Source organism: Gossypium arboreum, chromosome 11 (genome assembly GCF_025698485.1).
Source record: "Gossypium arboreum isolate Shixiya-1 chromosome 11, ASM2569848v2, whole genome shotgun sequence".
In the NCBI taxonomy this organism is placed as follows: Eukaryota; Viridiplantae; Streptophyta; class Magnoliopsida; order Malvales; family Malvaceae; genus Gossypium; species Gossypium arboreum.
The window spans coordinates 37522749-37546334 of record NC_069080.1 but is presented as its reverse complement, the minus strand read 5'-3'; the positions used below and the strand labels follow the sequence as shown (position 1 = coordinate 37546334).

General features: G+C 33.5%; 1 long non-coding RNA gene across 1 annotated transcript; it reads left to right on the top strand.

Annotated features, from left to right (window-relative positions):
- Positions 1 to 11962: 11962 nt before the first annotated feature.
- On the top strand, positions 11963 to 13912 carry LOC128284299 (uncharacterized). The gene is made up of 2 exons (XR_008274688.1): positions 11963 to 12166; positions 13557 to 13912. It is a non-coding gene; the product is annotated as an uncharacterized LOC128284299 (long non-coding RNA).
- Positions 13913 to 23586: the final 9674 nt, after the last annotated feature.

Here is a 23586-nt window from a genome sequence, read left to right as displayed (position 1 = left end):
CCAATATGAACACTAGTTAACTTTACAAGAAACTAAGAATTTCACAAAAATCCATAAAAGAATTTGAAGTTTTTAAGCTTGAGATGATTGGAAATAGTGGAAAGGACTAAAATGAAATAAAATGAAAATTAGTTGAAATGGGAAATGAGGGTGACATGAAAAGGGATAGAGATGGAGGAGGTTTTCAATTATCCATAACAAAAATCTATTGGATTTAACATTTAAAACATTAAAAAAATATCTAACTTAAAAAAAATCTAAACATCATCATATACATCTAGTGGCCCACAATTAATTTCAATTCTCATCCACAATTCATGACACTTTCTTGGTTAAATTGCATTTCTAATCCTTCTTTTTTTTCCCTTCACTTCAATTTAATCATTCTTATTTTTAATTCTCACATATTTGCCCCAAAACTTTTCACACTATTGCGATTTAGTCAATATCTCAAATTAATTTCTCTCAATTCAAAAGTCATTTGTTGCTATGGTATCCAACTACTGTCACACCTGAATCGTAGCCTTAGCTTATTTAATTTTCTTTCAAGTTGTTCCTATGGGATCATTTTGTACCAAATTATAATAATTTTAGTTTAAATTTGGCATTATAGTAAATTGGAAAATCCTTGTATGGTCGATAGGGAGATATTTAGGGTTCACCTAAATTAGTTTAATTGTAGATATAAGATTAGATAAGTGGAGGACAAAATAATGATGTCTTAAATTTTATAATTTTATTTTGAGATTGTGGGAAACAGTAATAGGGGGTATATTGAGAGTAGTTAATGTAACACCCCTAACCCAAGTCCGTTACCAGAACAGGGTTACGAAGCATTATCAGAGTTTACAGAACAAATGTAATTAATTCATGTAATTTACTATTCATATCTCAATTTATGCATTTGTATCAAGTCAGGACTAAATCGGGAACTCAGAGAATTTTTCGAGAAATTTCAAAATTTTCTTAGGTGCAGGGGACACACTCCCGTGTGGGTAGGCCGTGTGGCTCACATGGCCAAGTGACATGCCCGTGTGGGCATTCAATGTGAGGCACACAGCAGTGTCCCAGTCCGTGCTCAAAATTAGGGTAGCTATTGTCTAAGGTCACACGGCCAAGCCACACGCCTGTGTGCTAGGCTGTGTGAGCATACTGACTTGCATTAATTAGGTGCAAGGTTCACACGTCTGTGTGTTAAGCTGTGTGTTAGGTCGTGTGTCACACATGGCTGATACTGTAACATCTCGAAATAGGGCCTAAATGGAATAGTGGTTGCGAAACCACAAATCTGAGATAGAAAAGTTTATTTCGATTAATTTTTTTTATGATTTACCGAGTGATTAGATGCATGTGGTAGAGTATTGATAAGAAATTTTATAGATTGTATGTTTAATTTTCCTATTAGGGCTTATTTACAGAAGTTGCTGTAACAGCCCGATTTAGGGCCTAAACGGAACGATGGTTTTAGAACCACAAATTCGAAGTCAAAAAATTTATTCTGATTAAGTTTTAAGGTTTATTTATTGATTAAAATATTTTGTAAAAATATCGTTAAGAAATTTTACTGATAAAGTGCTTAATTGGACTTGTAGGACTAAATTGCAAAAGTTGCAAAATATGTGTTCTAATTCATAAGTACTTGATTGAAATGGGGTTTTAAAGAGGAGGTCCTTAAATGGTAATTATACCATTATATTTTGTTTGGACAAAAATGGGCATGAATAGGACAAAATTTTAAAGAAAGGCCTTAAGGGCATTTTAGTCATTTCGTAATTAAAAGAAATAAAAAGGGAAAATAAAGCCAAAATTGACTCATCTTTTTCATGGAGGCCGAAATTAGCATGGGGGAAGCCATGGCTAGGGTTTTCAAGCTTTCCAAGCTCAACAGTAAGTCCATTCTAGCCCTGTTTTTCAAGTTCTTTATGTTTTTAGAATCCCGGTAACTTGATTAAGCTTATTCTAGCAATAATTTAAGCTAGGGTTCATATTTGGAAAAATACCCATAGGTGAAATGTGTTTATTTTGATGTTTTATGGTAGAATATGAAGGCTGAAATTATGTTAAACAACTTTTGCTAAGCGGTTTCAAGCAAAAATGAATAAAATGGCTTAATCGGTAAAAGTTGTTATTATTCATAACTATGTGTTAGAGTGAGAATTTGATGTTTCCATAGAAGGGAAAAATGATCAGCATGTCATAAAACATAAGAATAAGGGATGAATTTTAATTCCCGAGCCTAGGGGCAAAAGTGTAAATATGCAAAAGTTTAGGGCAAAATTGTATTTTTTCCAAAGTTTGAGTTAAGGACTGTTTTGAATAGTAAATTAATTAAATAAGTAAAATATGATGTTTTAGATCCCGGAAAATGAGATTTAAACCTAGAATGGGAGAAAAATCGAAAATCGGGAAAGTTAGTAAAATGGCCGTTTTAGTATCGAGGTAAGTTCATATGTATAATAAGCATTAATTTATGCATGTTTCAATGTAAAATTAATATGTTTACTATGATTGCCGAGGTGTTGAAAGTAAGTATAATTATGATGATTTAAATGTTCAATATTAATTCGACATGAAAATGAGAAAGTATGTAAGTTTGTATGTAAATAATACATTATCTTTATTACGTTTTTATATTTCAGCATATTTTATGTATTGTAGCTGATTTTTTAATCATAATTGACTATTGGAAGAATGGAATAAAGTATTAGAAAGTGAGATACTTCCGTTTGAACTTTCGGAATCGAAAGATACAGATGGTATGTAGCTAGGTCACATGTGTAATACGGGATGTATACCATGTGTACAAGAGAGCTACGAGACATTATGAGGTAGCTAGGTCCATGGGTGGTACTATGTGTACACCATGTAGACAAGAGAGCTACGAGATAGATGTAGCTAGGTTGCATGTGTGGTTCCAGGTGAAGGACACCATGTAAACAAGAGAGCTACGAGATAAAGTGGCTAGGTCACATGGGTGATACTATGTGTACACCATGTGTACAAGAGAGCCAAAATTACGTGTACAATCGAGCTAGGTCACATGAGTGGTGCTAAGTGAAGGCCACTATGTGTACAAGAGAGCTTCGATTTTAAAGGTGGATCGTGTGCGATACGATCACAGATTCATTATTCTTCAAGTGTTCAACTGGAAATTAATTAAATGAAATTGTGTATGACTTTGTGAAGATAAGTGTAAGTATATACGTGTGTAACTTATGAGTAATATGCTTGATATGTGATTGGAAATTGGAAAGATTGTTATGGGTAAGTGATGAATACAATTGAAGTGTGAAAGATCAAAATTGACAATAAAACTGTTCTGGATAGTTGCAGTGATGAGAATCTAAAAATTTACCAAAAATAGTAGAAATTTAATCAGAAACTGAATGAGATATCAAATTAAAGCTTAATGAGTCTATTTTCATATAATAGAAATAGAGCAAGCAAAGGAATTCTATATTCTGAGATATTTAAGTTTCTATGAGACTGGTTTAGAATGACTACGTGATCCCCTATTTTGAATTTGAAAAATAATTAAAAATTGTAAAAAAATAATTATGGGATATAATTTATATTTTTGAAATACTCAATGAGTCTAGTTTCAAATAAAATAAACGATAACATCATATGATTTCTGTACGAAGAGAAAATTTATTTACAGTGAAGAGTGGTTAGGGCAGTTGAACAGTGAAATAGGGGTAACTTCAATGAATAAACTGTACTAATTGGATAGATCAAAAATTCAGAAAATTTTATGGTAAGAATATACGTGAATCTAGTTTCAATAAAAATTAACGGTTTATAATTTGGAGTTTTTTAGCTCCAGAAATAAAAAATTTAGCTGCTGGTACTCTGCTAGACAGCTTATTTTGAACCTGTTTATAATTGTAATAGTGAAAGTATGTGTGTTTGTGATGGTAATGTTCCAGGAACATATTGTGACTTTGTTTAATGTATGATAATGTATTGTTTATTAATATTTACATATTTACTTACTAAGCTATAATACTTACTCCCTTCCTTTCCTTTTTCCTATAGTGTCGCAGATGTTAGCTCGAGTTGGAGGTCGCCGGAGGTTAAATCACACTATCAAACTATTGATCGATATATAAAGGTTTTAAAGTATTTTTAAGTCTTTGCATGTATGGGGACTAGTTTAGTTATTATTAAGTTGCTAGGAGTTGGCTTAAAATACTGACCTATGTCATTTGAAGGTGTCTATTGTATAAAGTCATTTAATGTAGATAGTCTTGAATATGTTTGAAAAGTTTAAAATTGATGAAATTTTATGCCTCAGTTTTAAATGATTACAAGTACTCAAGTCCAGTAATACATCGTACCCTGTTCCGGCGTCAGATACGGGTAAGGGGTGTTACAGATACACAAGCCCGTGTCTCCGCCCATGTGAAAATATCTAGGCATTCTATTTTTCAAATTTTAAGGATGCAGGGGACACATGGCCAAACCACACGCCCATGCGTATAGCAGTGTGTCACAATACACGCCCGTGTGTCTATTCGTGTGGACAAAAATATATCATTTTCAAGGCCACTTTTCTCACCCAAATTTACCTTCAACCTACAGCTAAACTTAAATACATTCACCAACCAATTCAAGACATTAAAACCAAACCAAGACCAATCTTATACATGATATATCATTACATGTATTTAAGTATTCAAACTTACCTATATAAATAATCATATAAGTTTATTAAAATTCAATCTATCATACCAAGCACATATATATATATATTAAACATGATATAACCTCCTACACAAACATCAAATATACCATTACTAGCCATTCTAATGACTAGCTACAACCAACCATATTCATGCCATCATTGGCTAATTTAACCTATACATGCCATTATACCAAAATAAGTTTACTATTTATACCAAAACAAGCTGAAGGATAGTGTGATGATGCTCCGACCGACTTCTAACTTTTACGAGCTTCTGAGCACTATAAAACAAAATAAAATAAATAGAGTAAGCATATAATACTTAGTAAGTTCGTATAACTGGAAATTTAACTTACCATTCATTTCCATTAAAATAAACATGCAAAATGCATCAAATAAGTTTGGTTAATAGCTTAAACACCCAACTTCATCAAAACATGTTAGTCATTATAATTCACACAATTGTCAAGAAACATGAATGAGCTCATCATGTAATAACTTTCATACACATATACTTTTCTTATCATATTTCCATATAACATGTACATTTCTATGATAATTCATCTCAAATTCAGTTTAGCCATATCAGAACTTTGCCCGTTGAATTTATTTGAAATATCGATGGATACACATGTAGTACACTTAAAGTGTAGAAAACTGTAATCCATCAATTCATATTCAGGGGTACCCATTAGGGCACATAATCAAGAAGCACTCTCTCAAGCCATATAATAGGATACTCATATGAGCCATGTAATAGGAAGCTTATTTGGGCTTAATAACAGGAAACTCATAAGAGTTTAAAACAAGAAGCTCATTGAGCTTAACAGGTAACTCCGAAGAGTTATTATCAAGGAGCTCCGAATAGCCATATAACAGGAAGTTCAAACGAGCCATATTAGGAAGCTCACAAAGAGCCTATATCAAGATGCTCATAAAGAGCTGTGGTATATCCGCATTATATGCAGGATCTATACCGATTATATAACAAGACGCTCACAAAGAGCTGCGGTATGACCGCAACACATGTAGGATCAATATCAATCAGTATGCTCGCAGGAACCATGTAACAGAAAGCTCGAGAGGGCTTATAAAAGGACACTCGTAAGAGCTATGGTTTGTTCACAACATATGCTGAATCACAACCAATATGGGAAATCCTGTATCCATCGAATTTCAATATTTTAAATGGGACTTAACATTTATCAGGCATTCTCATATATATAATCAATTTCATGTACATAATAATTGCACAATTTGTATATATATATACAACATTCAATTCAAACATACAAATGTACACAATTTATTTACACAAACTTACCTCAACAAGTGTTCGTATATTTGAAATCTACTAATCTGAAACTTTTTCTTTTCATCGATCTAACTTTTATTTGAGTTATCCAGATCTATGCGAATGAATTTAACATCAATTTGATAAAATTCATATTCAATTCAATTCAATTTACATCTTAGGAAAAAGTACCATTTTACCCCTATAATTTTATTAATTCCAATTTCGTCCCTAGGTTTGGAAAATGAAATTCATGCAATTAAATCCTTGTTCCAAGCCTAGCCGATTTTTGTATATAACATTAACATCCCATGTATTTCATAAAATTCAAAAAATTTTCATGAATTTTACAACTTTACAATTTAGTCCCTTAATCACAATTTTCAAATTCACTTTACAAAAATTGTTTATCTATCAACAACCTTTCATTTTCTACCATAAATTTCATAATTCATGCATATTCATCCATGGAAAAACCCTGTACTTTGATAACTTTACAAATTAATCCCCGAGATAGTTAGATTAAGTTATTATGATATCGAAAATATAAAAATTACTGAAAACGAGACTTGAATACTCACCTAATTTGGCCAAATAAGTTTTCTCTTTCTTCAAGTGTCCATGGATAGCATTTCTATAGATTTTATTTAGGAAAGATGATATAAAAGATGATATAAAAGATGATATTTTCTTATTTTATTTATTTATCATATTTTCATCTTTTAATTTCCAATTTCTTCATTTTCTTTAATTAAATTTCCATGGAAGACTAATCATCCTTATCTACTAACCCCACTAATTGGTCTAATTACCATATAAGGACCTCAAATTTTGAATTCCATAGTTATTTGATCCTTTTAACTACTAGAATTCAACTTTTGCATTTCATGTAATTTGGTCCTTTTATCAATTAAACATGTAATCGGTAAAATTTTCTTAACGAAATTTTCATACATCATTCCTAACATAATACGGACCATGCAATAATATTAAAATAAATTTTCTTTCTGACTAAGATTGTGGTTCGAAACCACTATTCTGATTTAACTGAAAATGGACTGTTACAGTTAATCAGGGTTGGACATTGTGCTGGAAATGCATTTTCATCTTTCATTCCTTTCTTGGTTCTTTGCTCTTGAACGATGAGAAGATAAGGGAAAAAATTGGCTTGCATGTGGGTAGGAATTTACAATTTAGCTAGATAATTCTGGAAATCATGAACTTTTATTAAAGCCGAAGCAGGAGGTCCAAGCATTAAAGGAAAAGTTAATTGGATGGAAGAGGACTCAACTTTATAGTATTTTGCTAGTGAGTTCCTAAACTCAAACTTTCAGTTTTTGTCTTACATGTTTCAGTGCTATGATTTGGATTATGATCATTGGAAAATTCTATTACATGTTCTATTGATGATGAGATGTTGCTCTGTTGTGGGATTTTCTACTGAAATTTTGATTCATTTTAAGTGTTGAAGTACAAATACATATCTAGTTACGAGCATAGGTTTGTGGTATTGATGAATTGTATGCTAGATAAAATGTTACTAATCAAGTTATTTTGTTAAACCGTCCACTGATTGTAATTTGTACTAGTGTTTATGGTAAAATGTTTGGTATGCTCTATTGTGTGCTACTGAGTCGTATGATTAGCTAAACGTGTGAACTTGTTTATTGTTTATAAGAGTTATTTTGATGGTAATGATTTGTTTGTGAAGTATGGGAGGCATGATATGATTAGAGATGAAAGAATAAGGAAATGTCATGTTATGCACTTTATGCCACATGTTATTTGGCTTTGCGAAGGTTTGGATGGATGGTACAGAGAATGGCCAAGCATGCTCAAGTTACAAGTTAAGACAACCCATAGGGACATTCCTCCAAGTATGAGTCCGCAGGTATGTATCCACCAAGTATGATGTAGTAACCCATTTTCCAGTGGTATAAAAAATAATGGTTTTGAGATCACAAATCTGACGTGTTAGTCAGTAAATATTAATCATTTAATTTTAGTCAGTAAATATTAATCATTTAATATTTACGAGGTCATTAATGTTGTATTAAAACTTGGTTAGGAAATTTTAACGTTAGGATAGTTAAGTAAGCAAAAAGGACTAAATTGTAAAAGTTAAAAATGTTAGTTTCTATTATCTAAAAAGGTTAAATGGTTATAGGTTGATGAACTGGTGGGCTATTAAGGTAAATAAACCATATAGAGTTATAGTGGACAAATTTGGACAAGGTTTAATGAATTATTAAGTTATGGTTAAGGGTAAAATTGTAAATATCAAATTATAAGTTAAATAAAACATAAAATGAAAGAATTAAAACCCATCATCTTCATATTTCATTCTAAAAAAACCCAAATAGCCATTGTTAGTGTTAGGAGAGCTTCGATCAAGCTTTGGTCTCCTATTGGTAAGTGAAATTTTACCTGTTTTTAGTGTTTTTTATGTTTTTGAGCTCGTATTAACTTGATTTAGCTAACCCGAGGTCTAATTTGTAAAATTTCCAAATGTTATAGATTATGCCATTTATGAGTTTTGTATATTCTTGAAGTTTTATGGTAGATTATTGATTTTTTTATATAGAACTAATTTGTAAAGTAGTTTTTGATGATTTTAAAGTTTAAAGACTAAAATGTTAAAGTAGTAAAAGTACAATGACTTGTTGTGAAATAATAGTAAAAATGGACTATAGCACCCCAAACTCGGCCTAGACGTTATGGCCGGATCGGGTGATGTCACATGGTAGTGTGTTTGAAAACCATAACTTTGCTTAAAACAATTTCCGTTTAGAAACTTTTTATTATTACTAAGTAATTCTAAAATCTTGTTATTTTATCAGTCCAAAGTTTTCAAAACGTTTCTTCAATGCGAAAGCTTTTAAAATAGTTTCCATATTTGTAAGTATCTTGTTAAAACGTTCATTTCTTTTGAAAATTCAAGTTTTCCTAATATTAGCAGTTATAAACCATAACCAATAAAAATCCCAAACCAAAATAATAAACCGTAGAGGCCATATTTACAATAAAATACCCAAATAAAATCTAAAATCATAATAAGTGCTAAACAGTGTTAAAAAGGTCGTGTGGCCACCATTGAGTCCTCTACTGCATCGATCCATGAAATCTGGGGGTTACCTGCACAGTTTAAACCGAAGGGGTGGGTTTACATAAACTCAGTGTGTTATCCCCATGCAAATAAACAGGCAAATACAGTCTGGGCTTAAGCCCTTTTCCAGTATCGATATCAGTCCAATTTGGGCCTTAGCCCATCTCAGTATAGAAAAAGTCATGCAGTAGGGCCTTAGCCCATCACAGTAACAGTAGCAGTATCAGATATGCAGTCAGAAAATCCTACCCAACCAGCCTCTACACACCATCTCTGTCCAACCCTACACTCCATGTGGGGATATAATCAACCCACCCATCCCTACACTCCAAATAGTACCAAATACGACACTAGAAAGTAATATGCAGCTGTGCTACCAGTAATTTAGGCTTGAAGCCTTTCAGTACACTTCCTCTGATCAATACCAACCCATCCCCAAGCAATGCATCAAACAGTCATGTCATGCCAAATCACGGTATCATGCATATATTCAGTACAGTATTAACAACATGCTTAGTATACAGTCATACATATATACACATATCATATATGGATATTTCAGTCATTCAGTTATGTCATTCAGCTAGGGGTTTAGGTAAGCTTACCGACCTTACAGAAGGTTCACAGTCGTCTCGAGCGACCAGTGCAACCTTAGCTACAAATCAGTGGAAATGGGTTCACATGCCCATGTTGTATGCCTGTGTGGACCCACGAGCCCGTACGGCCCACACGACCCAAATTGGCCACATAGCCTGGCCCAAAATCCCACACGCCCGTGTGATTTACCCGTGTGAGCCCACACATCTGTGTGGCCCACATGACCCAATAGGTCGAGCCCGTGTGTCGCACACGGCCTAGCCAGACCATTACACTCCTTGTTATGCGCCCGTGTCATGTGCGGACGGCCTGGTTAGTCAAACACACCCATATGGCGTCGATAGAGAGCTTTTTCGGATTTTCGTTGAGTCGCATTTTCTGCGTTTCGGTTACACACCTATTCAATTTCGATGCATAATCACTCCCGAGCACTCTAGAACTTATACTCAACAATAGAAAGCCCAATTTCAGTCACTTAATCTGAATTGCTAAGAATAGACAATTCTCAAAACACATCGACAACCTTACCTCGCTTAAGCAACCCCAATTTCGCATAACCACAGGTTAATTGAGATCCACCAGCCCCTTAATTTATGCTTAAACAGCAAGTGACTCTCGTCAAACAAATATTCATTGAATAAATCGAAAAGAACTCACTTATCACTTACCGAATAACACACGAAAATCAGAGACGTGAAATTATGGCGGGAACAAGGCAAAAATCGAGTTTGAAGAATAAGAAAATAGTGTTAAAATAGGAAAAAATATAACCAATGGGGAATTTCGACTACAGCAAAAAGAAAAAAATGGAAAAAAATGCGTCAATTTTTCTTTCTCCGGAGAGAATTTTTGGTACTCCAGTGTTTCCACAAATCCCCACTATTTCAAAAACCCTTAATTTTCTCCATCAAATTCTACTAACCACCCTCAACTTGGAGTCCACTAATATCACAACTCTAGCCAAACCTTGAGCAAAAACAATACTACTTGCCATCACAGAGAATCGAACACAAAACTCAGCATGCTAACCCCCACTTAACCACTAGACCAGCAAGCTCATTCTGTTATATTTTCACACACTTCCTTATAAGCTTACTGGCCAGAGATAGGGATTATTCATATAAAAACAAAAATTTATTCAAGACAAGGCTTGAACCCAAGACTTCTCAGACACTCCCAAACTCATAACCACTGATGTAGATGGTATTTTGTGACACAAACATACAGAAATAAATATAAGATATTTTTGGGGCGTTTCATGGACAATAATGAGGTCCTAAACAGTTTGGCTAAGCTTGAATTTGTTTGAAAATGGTTAAACTGTGAGTTTTGGACTTAGAGACTAAATTGCATAAAAGGTAAAATGTCGGGGGCAATTTTGTAAAATGAATAAAATGACTTATTTGCATAAAAGTAGTTATGTTGCTATAGAGTTCGTTAATTGAGTGAAATTACTATTTTAGACCAAGAATGTAACAGCCCGATTTTGGGCCTAGTTGGAACAGTGGTTTCGGGAACACTATTTCGAGGCCAGAGAAAATTATTTTAGTATTATTTTATGTGTTATAATATGATTTTATAAGTGCATGTTAATTTTGGTATATTAATTTTAGCGATTTCTAGTCCAATTTCGAAAAATGACTAAATCGCGTAAAAAGTAAAAGTTGTGTTTTAATACCTAAAGGTGTTAAATTGCCTTGTATCTTAAATTAGGGGTCTTTAAAGTGAAATTAGGCCATTGAAAGTGTGATGGCCTGCCATGGGAGACAAAATAGTTGAAAAGTGAAAATTAGACAAAATAGTTTTATTATTAATAAATAAATAAAAAAGAAAAAAGCTATCATTTTTCTCTTCCCCTTCACTGAAATATGCAACAAAGAAAGGGTTTTGAAGCTGGGAAATTTTAGAAACATATTTCCCTTGCTTGTAAGTGATTTTAATGTCTTTGCTTGATGATTTTTATATTTTTGGAACCCCTAAAGCATAAGCTTTTATAAGAGGGGATTATTTTGCAAAATGATGACGAGTCTAGGGTTTTACCATGAGAGTAAATGTGTTGTTTGCTATATTTTTATGGAATATTATGAGTCATAGTTGTCTAATAAACAACTTTTGTGAAAGAAATTGCATGAAAATACCTTAAAAAGGGCTAAATTGCTAAGTTGTAAAATGAGTTGTAAATGTGTAAAATAGTTGAAATTATGAGTTGCTATAGTTATGAAAATGGTTCATCTAGACTCAAAGAGTAAAGAAATATGATAAAAATTAATTTACGAGCATTGGGGCAAAAGTGCAAATATGCAAAAGTTTAGGGGTCAAAATAAAAATTTGTAAAAATATGATTTTTAGACCCATATGAATATTGTGACTGATTGGTAGGCTAAATGTGATGTTATAGATGATGAAAATTGAGACTTGGACCTAGAACGGAAAGAAATCGATTTATGGACGAGTATGTCCTTTTCACCTTTGTGGTATCGAGGTAAGTTCGTATGTAAACAATACCATGTTATACATGTATTTAAATGTTATCATTACATGAATTGTACAGATATTAATGTGTATGTGATTAATAGAAATATGATAAAACAAAGCCTTAATAGACGAGAAAAAATCCCGTTTGAATCTTAGGAATAGAATAGGATACGAGTGACATGTCACTAGGAATTATGAGTTTAGATGACTAGATCGAGAGTGAGCATTGAAATGTCATGAGATATGAGGTAGCTTTAGCTACAATTGAGGCACTTATGTGCAAAGGCTTTTCCGAGTATCCAATTAGTATTCCAAGTGTTCAACGGGCAATCCAAGGAAAGAGTTGATGATGGTCCCAATAAGGTAAGTCATTGGTGAGTATGCACTCGAGTTATGTTACGAGTTGTGCAAGTATGTATACTAATCCTATGAGAATGCCTTGATATGTGATGATCTATGATGCATAATATGTGTTATTACCATGATGGATAAAATGGTGTTGTATTAATATTATGAACAATGACCATGAATGAGTAACTTAGCCTTGACAGATTTGAGTTACTGCAGTAGTGTAACTTTGAAAATACACTAAAAATAGTGGAAAATAAGTTAGAGGCAGAATAAAATATGGGATTAAATATTAATGAGTCTATTTTCACATGAAAGAAATAGAGGAAGAAAAAGAATTCTATATTGTGTGATATTTAAATTCTTGTGAAACAGGGTCTGAATGAATTTGAGATCCCCTATTCTGATTTTATAAATTCACCGTAAATTGTAAAAAAATTATTAAGAGTTATACCTTACTTGCATAGATTCCTTATTGAGTCTATTTTTAATGGAAACAAACGGAATGGTCATTGGAATTCTGTACATGGAGAAATTCGATTCGTAGTGCACAGGGGTCAGAGTAGTCATACCCTAAAATAGGGGAAACTTTAACTAATAAAATGTACTAAATGGCTTGACCAAAAATTCTAGAAAACAATTAGTAAGTAGAAATATGAGTCTAGTTTCAATAGAAATAGACGAGAACATTATTCGAATCCTGTACTATGAGATAATTGAACTTTGGTACAGAAGGGTTGAAACTGTCAGACAGTGAATCAGGAGAAAACTTGAGGAATAAAATGTACTAATTGGCTAAGTCAAAAATTTTGGAAATTTTATGAAAGAAAGATAAATGAGTCTAGTTTCAGGTAAAATTAACAGAACTTAATTTGGAGTTTCGTAGCTCCAGATATAAATAATTTAGTGACTGTTGCTCCGGAAGACAACTTGTAGTGAACTTGAGAATATGTTGTAAACATTGATAAAACAAGTTAATGAGTTGCTTATTGTTTTCATATGAACTTACTAAGCGAAAGCTTACTCCCTTTCTTTCCCATGTTTTCTAGAGTTTCCAGGTTAGCTCGGGTTGGAGGCCGTCAGAGATATTATCACCCTATCGAGTTAACGTTATCGGAGTAAGTAAACTCCAGTGATTCGAGTCTATGGCATGTATAGGGTTTTAATGTGAGTATGTAATATTATGATTTAGCCAAAGGCATTGGCTTGTTATTAAGGTAGTATTAGTCATGTAAATTGGCCTATGTCGGCTAATGACGTTATGGGCCCATATGATTATTCTTATGCATGTATGTTATTATCTCTTGTGATGTGGCTTACAACATGTATGCCTAGAGATTGAATTGAGATTCATTGATGAGCTAGTAACTAATGCAGGATTAAGTGATTGGTAAATAGTTAATAATGCTTCATGAATGGTTTGTGATGTAATGATAGTTATGTCTAGTATGTGGTAATGATATGGGCAAATTCTATAATATTTATTGCATAAGAAAATAACTTGAGCATAACATGTTTGTAGATGTTTAAGAGCTCATTTATGCCACGTTGTATGTTATTGGATAAGTATGTATCTATGCATGTGGTGTGAGAGTGACAAAAGGCTTGATAATTAGCCTATTTCTGGCCACACGGCCTAAGCACATGGGCGTGTGAAGCCTTAACGCAAGAGATTTTTCTAAGTTTTTCATGAGTTCTCGATTGGGTCCCGAACTGCCCCGAATGCATGTATTGGGCCTCGTAAGCTCGCATAAGGGACATATTGCATGTGAAAAGAAAAGTTTTTAATTATTTGAGATTTCATGGCCCTGTTTAGTATGAAAGTGTTAGTAAAAGTCAGGTAGCACCTCGAACCCCGTCCCGGCGTCAGATGCGGGCGAGGGGTGTTACATTTAGTGGTATCAGAGCATGGTTTAGTCGGTTCTCGGACTAACCTAGCGTAAGAGAGTCTAGCTATACATGCCATAGTATTACTCGTGATAGTGTGATATCTCTCGGCCCTAACAAAACTATTGATTAAGACAGGAATGAGTTCCAACCGAGCAAATCTTGATAGAGATAAGAGTAAAGTTGAGATTATTGAATCATGCTTATGATATGCTGAAAATTGGGAAAGGTATGAAAAGAAATCCATGATTTTTTTTATATGAACTAGTTTTCATTATGTGATACTCTTGAGATAAAGAATGTGAAATAGTGGAGTAAAACACAGTTAAGTTGTGAAAAAACGCTTTTATGCATGTTAGTATTCATACGATGTTAAATGTCCAACTTGATTTGGCCAAATGTTTAGGAAAAGAATGAAATTTTCTTGAAATGACAGAATGTATGTATGAATGCTTTTATTGCATGATTAATAATCAGTATATACATGAGGTTGACATTTATGTCTAGATTGATGAAGTCAAGATGCAGATAATGTTATGCTTTATAATCTCGATTCTGTAATCATAAATGTCACAATAGCATGAAAGTTGTAATGAAAGATCAAATTGGGTGGAACGCAGGGAATGAGTACGATCGTTCACTAATGAATTGACGGAAAAGACCATGGTTGAACCATGGCAATACATGAGATTTTTGTGCCAGTGTAAGACCATGTATGGGACATGGCATCGGCATTGAGACGAGGGCTAGTGTAAGACATGTCTGGGACATGCATCAGCCACAGTATGATAGCCAGTGTAAGACATGTTTGGGACATGCATTAGCCTCGAGATGTTAGCCAATGTCAGACATGTCTGGGACATGCGTCAGCTACGAGATGTGCTAATGTAAGACATGTCTGGGACATGCGTCAGCATGGTTACATGTGTCAATGTAAGACACATGCAGGACACGGCATCGACACGTATGGATGAGAGCTAGTACAAGACCATAGTTGAACTATGGCATCAAGTAAGCGATGTACTCAAAACCATAAGACGTTCTCTAATTTGATAAATATTGGCAAGTGATTAAGACTAAATATGGGAATTTGATAAAATATTAAGGGTAATTTGAGAAAAAGAAATGAAAGTTTGAGTTATGATAAATTCACTTATGTTTAGCTAATATTCGCACGAAATAAAGTTGCATGTATTACTGAGATATGTGAAAATGTGTTCATAACAAGTTGGAAATTTGAAATGTTTGAATCGATGTGTGTAATGCTATGTTGTTGTTGAATATGTATTTGCTTGAGAGTCAAAAGTTTAGAGGCTTTACAATCTTCGCCCCCTTACCAGAATAGAGTTATACGATGAGATTTTCGAGAGATATGTTGCATAAGCTTGCAAAAGTGAAACTGAAGAGTAAAATAATGGAATAGTATGAGATTAGCGAAGACAGAATTAGTTAGAGGAATAATGTCGGACTTGCACAGATGTCTGAATATGACGGATTCAATTAAATAAAGTGATGGCTATCTTTCTCTTACGAGTATTCTATGTTTTCCTCTATTCGGGAATACGTATGGTTATCCCTTTCGAATGGAAATTCTATCGTATGAGGATGCTAGTGACGTGATATTAGATGAAAAGTTCTATTGGTCCGATTAGTTATGATCGACATTTCCCCATCTCTTCAGATTTCTATTCTGATATACTGGAATGAAGTTGATAGTAAAAATCTATATGAGATTATTCTGATGTTCTATTGATTATGGTTTATATATATTGGAGAATTATATTATCTCTGTTACGAGAAATTCTAGAGCGTACAGACAGTAGTTTCCTTCTGGTTTCCTCTGAGGGATTTTCCGGATCATATTTATTATTTTCTTCTGGATTATATTCTCGGATTTCTGGTATAGTTTTTATATCTTGGAATTTCTTATATTGGCTTTTCTCTCGTTCTTGTTTCGAGAATTATCAAGCTTGGCTTATCTTTACGAGTAATCTTTGACTTGCGATATTAGAATCTGTTATGATTAAGCTTCTGGCTCGACCATAGAAGTGTGGGGATTTCAGTGTCGAGATTTCTTTAAAATTCCTAGGGTAAAGAATGGTTATTCTGCAAAAGTAAATCTGAGTTATGTGCATTTAAGTTTATTCTCTGGTTCGAGAATCTTTATACGTGTTCTTTGGTAAGTAGTCGATGCGTCGAAATGATGGGGTTTTATTCTTGAAAGTATGTTATGGAAACATATTAGTTGGATTTCTCTCGTTAGAGAGATGTTATAAATATAGTTATCTGATTAATAAAAGACCACATCTATGAAGTTGGAATCATTTGATTCATGTTAGTAAAGTTTCTAAACAGTTGATAATCGAGTATAGAAATGTGGCTATAAGTGGTAAATTAAACAAGTACAAGATGATTCGACTTTTAATTTGGAATTGCGGGAGGATTTGATTTCTGGTTTCTATTACTATTAATTCAGAGTAAGATTTTAGTACTGAGAAACTCTGGGTATCTGAGAATTGAGTACAGAGTTCACAGCAGTATCTTGTCTATTCGTTCAAAGGATGTCGAATTGTCTATAGGGTAAAGCCGAATATCAAATGTATTCGAGATTATTATTGTCAGTGATGACAGTGGAAAGAAAATGAGAAAGGACTGTTATGAATTTCGTATCGGGATGTCTCTCATTTTCAGGAAAAAGGAGAGATGCAAGTTGAATTGTGAAAGATTGATGATGGAAGTCTGCATGATTATTTTAGTATGTACAGATATATTATTCAATGATGTGACTGAGTTGTATGTTTACGAGTTTATAGTTCCAAGAATGTCGGTCTCAGTGTTTCAAATTGAGCTTGAGGTTTATACCTCAACTATGGAAAAGCTATACGAAATCTTGAGTATGAGCTTGTGCGGACTTGTTTTGTAAGTTGTGAGAAAAGATATAAGTGACTCGTGAAAGTAGAGAACAACTTTTTACGGTAAGATTTTGGGACGAAAATCCCTAAATCGAGGAAGAAATGTAATGACCGATTTTGGGCCTAGTTAAACGATGGTTTCGGAACACTATTACGAGGCTAGATAAAATTATTTTAGTATTATTTTATGTGTTATAATATGATTTTATAAGTGCATGTTAATTTTGGTATATTAATTTTAGCGATTTCTAGTCCAATTTGAAAAAGGACTAAATCGCGTAAAAAGTAAAAGTTGTGTTTTAATACCTAAAGGTGTTAAATTGCCTTGTATCTTAAATTGGGGGTCTTTAAAGTGAAATTAGGCCATTGAAAGTGTGATGGCCGGCCATGGGAGACAAAATAGTTGAAAAGTCAAAATTAGACAAAATAGTTTTATTATTAATTAAAAAAAAGAGAAAAAAGCTATCATTTTTCTCTTCCCCTTCACCGAAATATGCAGCAAAGAAAGGGTTTTGAAGCTAGAAAATTTCAGAAACATATTTCCCTTGCTTGTAAGTGATTTTAATGTCTTTGCTTGATGATTTTTGTATTTTTGGAACCCCTAAAGCATAAGCTTTCATAAGAGGGGATTATTTTGCAAAATGATGAAGAGTCTAGGGTTTTACCATGAGAGTAAATGTGTTGTTTGCTGTGTCTTTATGGAAGATTATGAGTCCTAGTTGTCTAATAAACAACTTTTGTGAAAGAAATTGCATGAAAATACCTTAAAAAGGGCTAAATTGCTAAGTTGTAAAATGAGTTGTAAATGTGTAAAATAGTTAAAATTATGAGTTTCTATAGTTATGAAAATGGTTCATCTAGACTCAAAGAGTAAAGAAATGTGATAAAAATTAATTTACGAGCATTGGGGCAAAAGTACAAATATGCAAAAGTTTAGGGGTCAAAATGAAAATTTGTAAAAATATGATTTTTAGACCCATATGAATATTGTGACTGATTGGTAGGCTAAATGTGATGTTATAGATGATGAAAATTGAGACTTGGACCTAGAACGGAAAGAAATCGATTTATGGACGAGTTGGAAACCGAGGTAAAGAGAAGGTTGCAGAATAGTCCTTGAACTATTGTTGTCGTTATAGTTTAGCTGAGGTAAGTTCGTTCAGTTTAATTCCAATACATTTTAAATGCATATTAGATAAAAACTTAATTGCTGAATGTTGGTTAAAATGTGGATGCCATGTAATTGAGAACTGAAGTATTGGATTGATATAACACTGAATACTGTTGATATCTCCTAAAGTCAGATAAACGTGGGATAGAGTATGATTGGCATGCCAATATGTTATATTTCTGTATATTTCCTGCGCACTGAATATACCAAGTCCTGTATTTGTTGCAGACTATCGAGTTATATTACAGTTTTTTTGTGGCATGTTACCGGGGGCGGATGTTAGCCTACGAGCTAGGTACTTGGTTCTAAGACATGTTATCGGGGTGGATTAGCTCGTATGAGCTCTTGGCGTGTTTCTGAATGGTTAATCATGTACTCATATTCGTACATCGTTCATAAAAAAATATCTTAGTGTTAAATGAATGTTATTGAAATGTAAGGCTTGAATTGCATTCCTGTTGAGTATTAACTCACTTGTTGTGAACAATGGTTGATAGGAACTCTATTTATTATTTTTTTATTTGAATTATTTTGTTTAATTCAGTAAGCCTTATCATTTTTAATCGATGAACTTACTAAGATTTATGAAAGATTACTTGTGTTATTTGTCTTATTTCTTGTAGATACTTTTTTGTGGAAATCGGGAGATTAGATCAACTCGAGGAATCACACTATCCAAGGACCTTTGGTAGATTTTGAATTTACACTTGGCTTATATGGCATGTAATAGGAGAATTGGAATATGTCTTGTGATAGTCCATAAGTACTCATCCTATATAGCTTGGTGTGCTTATAATGTTGTTGTGTTAAGTGGCCATTTGACATATGCTTGCATGATGCAAAGTTGTGGTTGAATGTGAATGGGAAATGGTAAGTCTTGACATGAATTATGGTATGGTACTTTGGATGAATGTTAATCATTAGGTTACATACTTGTGAATTGTAATTCTAGCTAAAGTGGTTTAATGTTTATGTTTTTGAGTTATGGTGTTAATGATGGCGCATTGTTTAGGCACATAGGTTGATCATTTTGACATAGTTTGAATGCTCTTAAATGTATTTTGAGGGCTTGTATGCATGTACTTTTGGTACGTTTAGGTACCTAAACATTTGGGAGTGAAAATGATAAGTTTTGGGCCAATTTTGGATGCACACGACCTGGGACATGAACTATCACATGATCGTGTGTCATACACGGCCTACTTACATGGCCATGTTCCTTATTTGTTTCAATGTAAGTTGGTCCACACCATAGAGATTTACACGGCCTGGCGACATGGCTGTATGACCCTGAGCTACACGATTATAGTGAGTTACACGATCTAGCCACATGGCCGTGTGACCTTATATTACATCTAACACCCCTAACCCGTATCCGTCACCAGATTAGGGTTAAGTAGCATTACCGTACAAACAAAACATTAAAACATACATTTCATACACCATCGAAAAACATATTATATCACATTCATTCACATACATATGTCCCTAAATCGAGCCTTCGACGTCCTAGAAATACCTTGGAAATGATTCGGGACTAAATTAAAAACATTTGAAAAGTCTAAGAAAAAATTAAAAAAAGTTGAGTACAAAGGTCAGACGATTGTGTGGCCAGGCCGTGTGCCTCACATGATTGATACATATGCCCATGTCTCAAGCTGTGTAACCTTCGAAATAGGGACACATGGTTGTGTCCCAGCCTGTGCCCTCACCTGAGTAACTCTTAGAATAGGGTCACATGGCCGTGTCACACGACCGTGTACTAGGCCATGTAACTCTCGAAATAGCCCCACACACTCGTGTGCCAGGCTATGTAACTAAATGACTTGCATGCAATAGAACCTACAGGGGATACACGGTCGTGTCACCAGGCTGTGTGTCACACACGGCTAAGTTACACGTACGTGTCTCAGGGCGTGTGGACATGAATTTGCCCAAAATCAAGCCTTTTGTACACATAGTCAAGACATCAAAACATGACCGAAACTTACATGTAATGACCAAATCAATAGTCCAAAATCAATCAACCAATATGCCATATAAGGCACCTCAAATGCATACATTCAAACTTACCTAAACCTGCATACTTTACTAGTTTTCATTCATCAACTATTAGCTTCAAAACTTATCAAATATGCCACAATTTGACCATTACCATTCCATCACAAAATCATTCCATTTGAGCCATTCAAACATACAACAACATAACCATAATGACACAAACTAGTAAGGCATCAAATGTACCAAACCAAACAACTTATACATACCAAATCAACATCTAAGCATTCAACTAAACATCATTATAAGTCCACCTATACATGCAATTATAACCTTTTCCAAAACATCAAAAACTATCGATATTTATGCTGGATAGTGTGATAGATCTCCGATGAGCTTTCAAACCGATCGAGCTTCTGATAATCTATAAAACATAGGAAAGAAAACTACGTAAGCACATAATGCTTAGTAAGTTTGTAAAACATGAAACATAACTTACCATTTCATCTAAATAACATTAAGTATAAGCATAATGTAATCCAACCATAAGGATGGCACAAGCCTAAGAACCATCATCATTAAAAATACATAAGTTAGTGCATTATTACATAACTTACTTGAATTAAACATAAGGCAAGCCATTTCTACATGAACACACATCATTTGATTCATTCACCTTTTCATGAGCATATGTATTACTCCATTTGGAAACTTACCTTTTCAATTCCTTCTCATACCCGTTGAACCATCTAGAATATCATCAGATACTCGGTAAAGCTCACACGAAGTGTGCTTAAACATATAACCTTAACCTTTCCTTTACATCATTGCTCACACGAGCTGTGAAATGTGCCTGCTCATACGAGCTATGGGTCGGAATGTAAGTTACACGATACTGCTCACACGAGTTGTGGATATACATTTATTAACAACATTATAAATATATGATAACGTACATTTGAATAACATGAATATAGTAATCTATACATATGAACTTACCTCGACAACTAAGGCATAGAAATGGAGTTGAACTAATCCGAGGCTTTAGCTTTCCCCCTATCTAGATCCGTACGTGGTTTATCTTGATCTAAATAGAAAATTTTAATCCATTTAATATCCTTAGCATTCAATTTAGTCCACATTTGATTTTTTGCAAAATTACTATTTTACCCCTAACATTTTAATTTTTCACAATTTAATCCTTAAGCTCATAAATTGAAGTTTAAACATTTTAATCCTCTTTTCAAGCTAGATGAATTCCCTAGGGACTTAAATTAGTCCATACAAACCATCATTTCATAAATTTACCATGAGCTTTCACCATTTTTACAAACAAGTCTTTAAATGCCAATTTCATCAAAAATCACTTTACAAAACTTTGGTTATTTTCAACAAGGACTCATAATATTTATTAAAATTAAGAATAAAATAATAGCATTCATGGAATAACCCTAAATCTTTAACAGATTGACAAATTGATCCCTGAGCTAGCTAGATTAAGCTACAACGATCCCAAAAACATAAAAATTATTAAAAACTAACCTTAAAACTCCAACATTCAGGAGCTAAACATAGTCGAACCTTTAAAGCTCCAAAATGGTGTCTTCTTAACCCTAAAATTTGGTGGATAAGATAGCTAATGGATGATACCATCTTTTAGTTTCTTTTAATTTAATTGATTTATTAAATTACCATTTTAACCTTTTTTAATAACCAAACAAAACATTAAACTTGTGCCCATATTTGTCCACTAAATGCTTAAATGGATTAATTACCATTTAAATCATTTAATTTAAAATTCCATAGTCGTTTGACCCTTTTAACTAATGGAACTCTACTTTTACACTTTTTTATGATTTAGTCCTTTTCACTTAATTAATCATGCAAACATCATGATTTTTTAACAAAATTTTAATACGACCTCACTTACATCCCATAGACATTAAAATAATACAAATAATAATAATTTACTTGTTAGATTTGTGGTCCTGAAACCACTGTTTTGATTTTACTGAAATTGAGCTGTTACATTACACGAGCACATTTAGTTACACGGTCAGCGTACACGTGCGTGTGAAGTAGCCACATGAGCATGTCTTTACCCACATGTTCTAGGCTTTTTCACAAGGCCTGGACACATGGCCGTGTGACCCATGTTTTGAAATTTTCACATTTTCCCTAAATTTTCTTTTTTTCTAATTAGTTCCTAATTTTTTCTAAACTATTTTTAAGGTCTCGTAGACTCGATTTTAGGCCCATGAGTGTATGTGTCACTTTAAATTACATGATAATATAAATCTTGATAATTAATTAGAAAATTTGATGTTATTTGATACTAAATTTTCTAAATTGAACTATAATATTTGTAACCTTACTCTGGCGATATAGATGGGTTAGGGTTGTTACATATGAGTCCATAGGTATGTATCCACCAAGTATGAGTCCACAAATATGTATCCACCAAGTATGAATCTGCAGGTATGTATCCACCAAATGTGAGCTTATAAGACTATCCACCAAGTCTTTATGTTATATGTCTATATGCAAGATTATCTCAAACTATCCAAAATATGTTCATACACAAGGCTATCCTCTGTGAATTGTTCCTGTGGGAGTTGAATATTATGCTAATTGCTCTTATATACAAGCTGTAGCTCATGTGCAAGTTGTTTATCATGCAAATCTGTCTATATGGGCAAGATGTACAAATGCACGTGCTGTGCCAATGTGAGTGCGATGCCAAAATGTGAGCTGTTCCAAGGCATGAGTTATGTAGATGTGCACGCTATGTGAATGCACAAGCTTTGTCTAAGTGCGAAATGTGACAAGCACACAAGTTAGACAATGTAAAGGGAAGTATCAAATTAGCTAAGGTTGCATATATGTTGGCTGATTTAATTTTATACTCACTATCAAGTTGTTCATCTCTTGTTCTTTTACGAAAGATTATTATGTTATTAAAAAGGAAAAAGAAAGAATATATATAATCATAAATGGAGTAGGATACAATGTTAGAATCAAAAGTTCAACTCGAACTTACCTCATTCCTTTATATTGTTTTCAGGAAGAAATCTATTTGTAGGAAATAGGAGAGAAACTAAGCCAGAATCT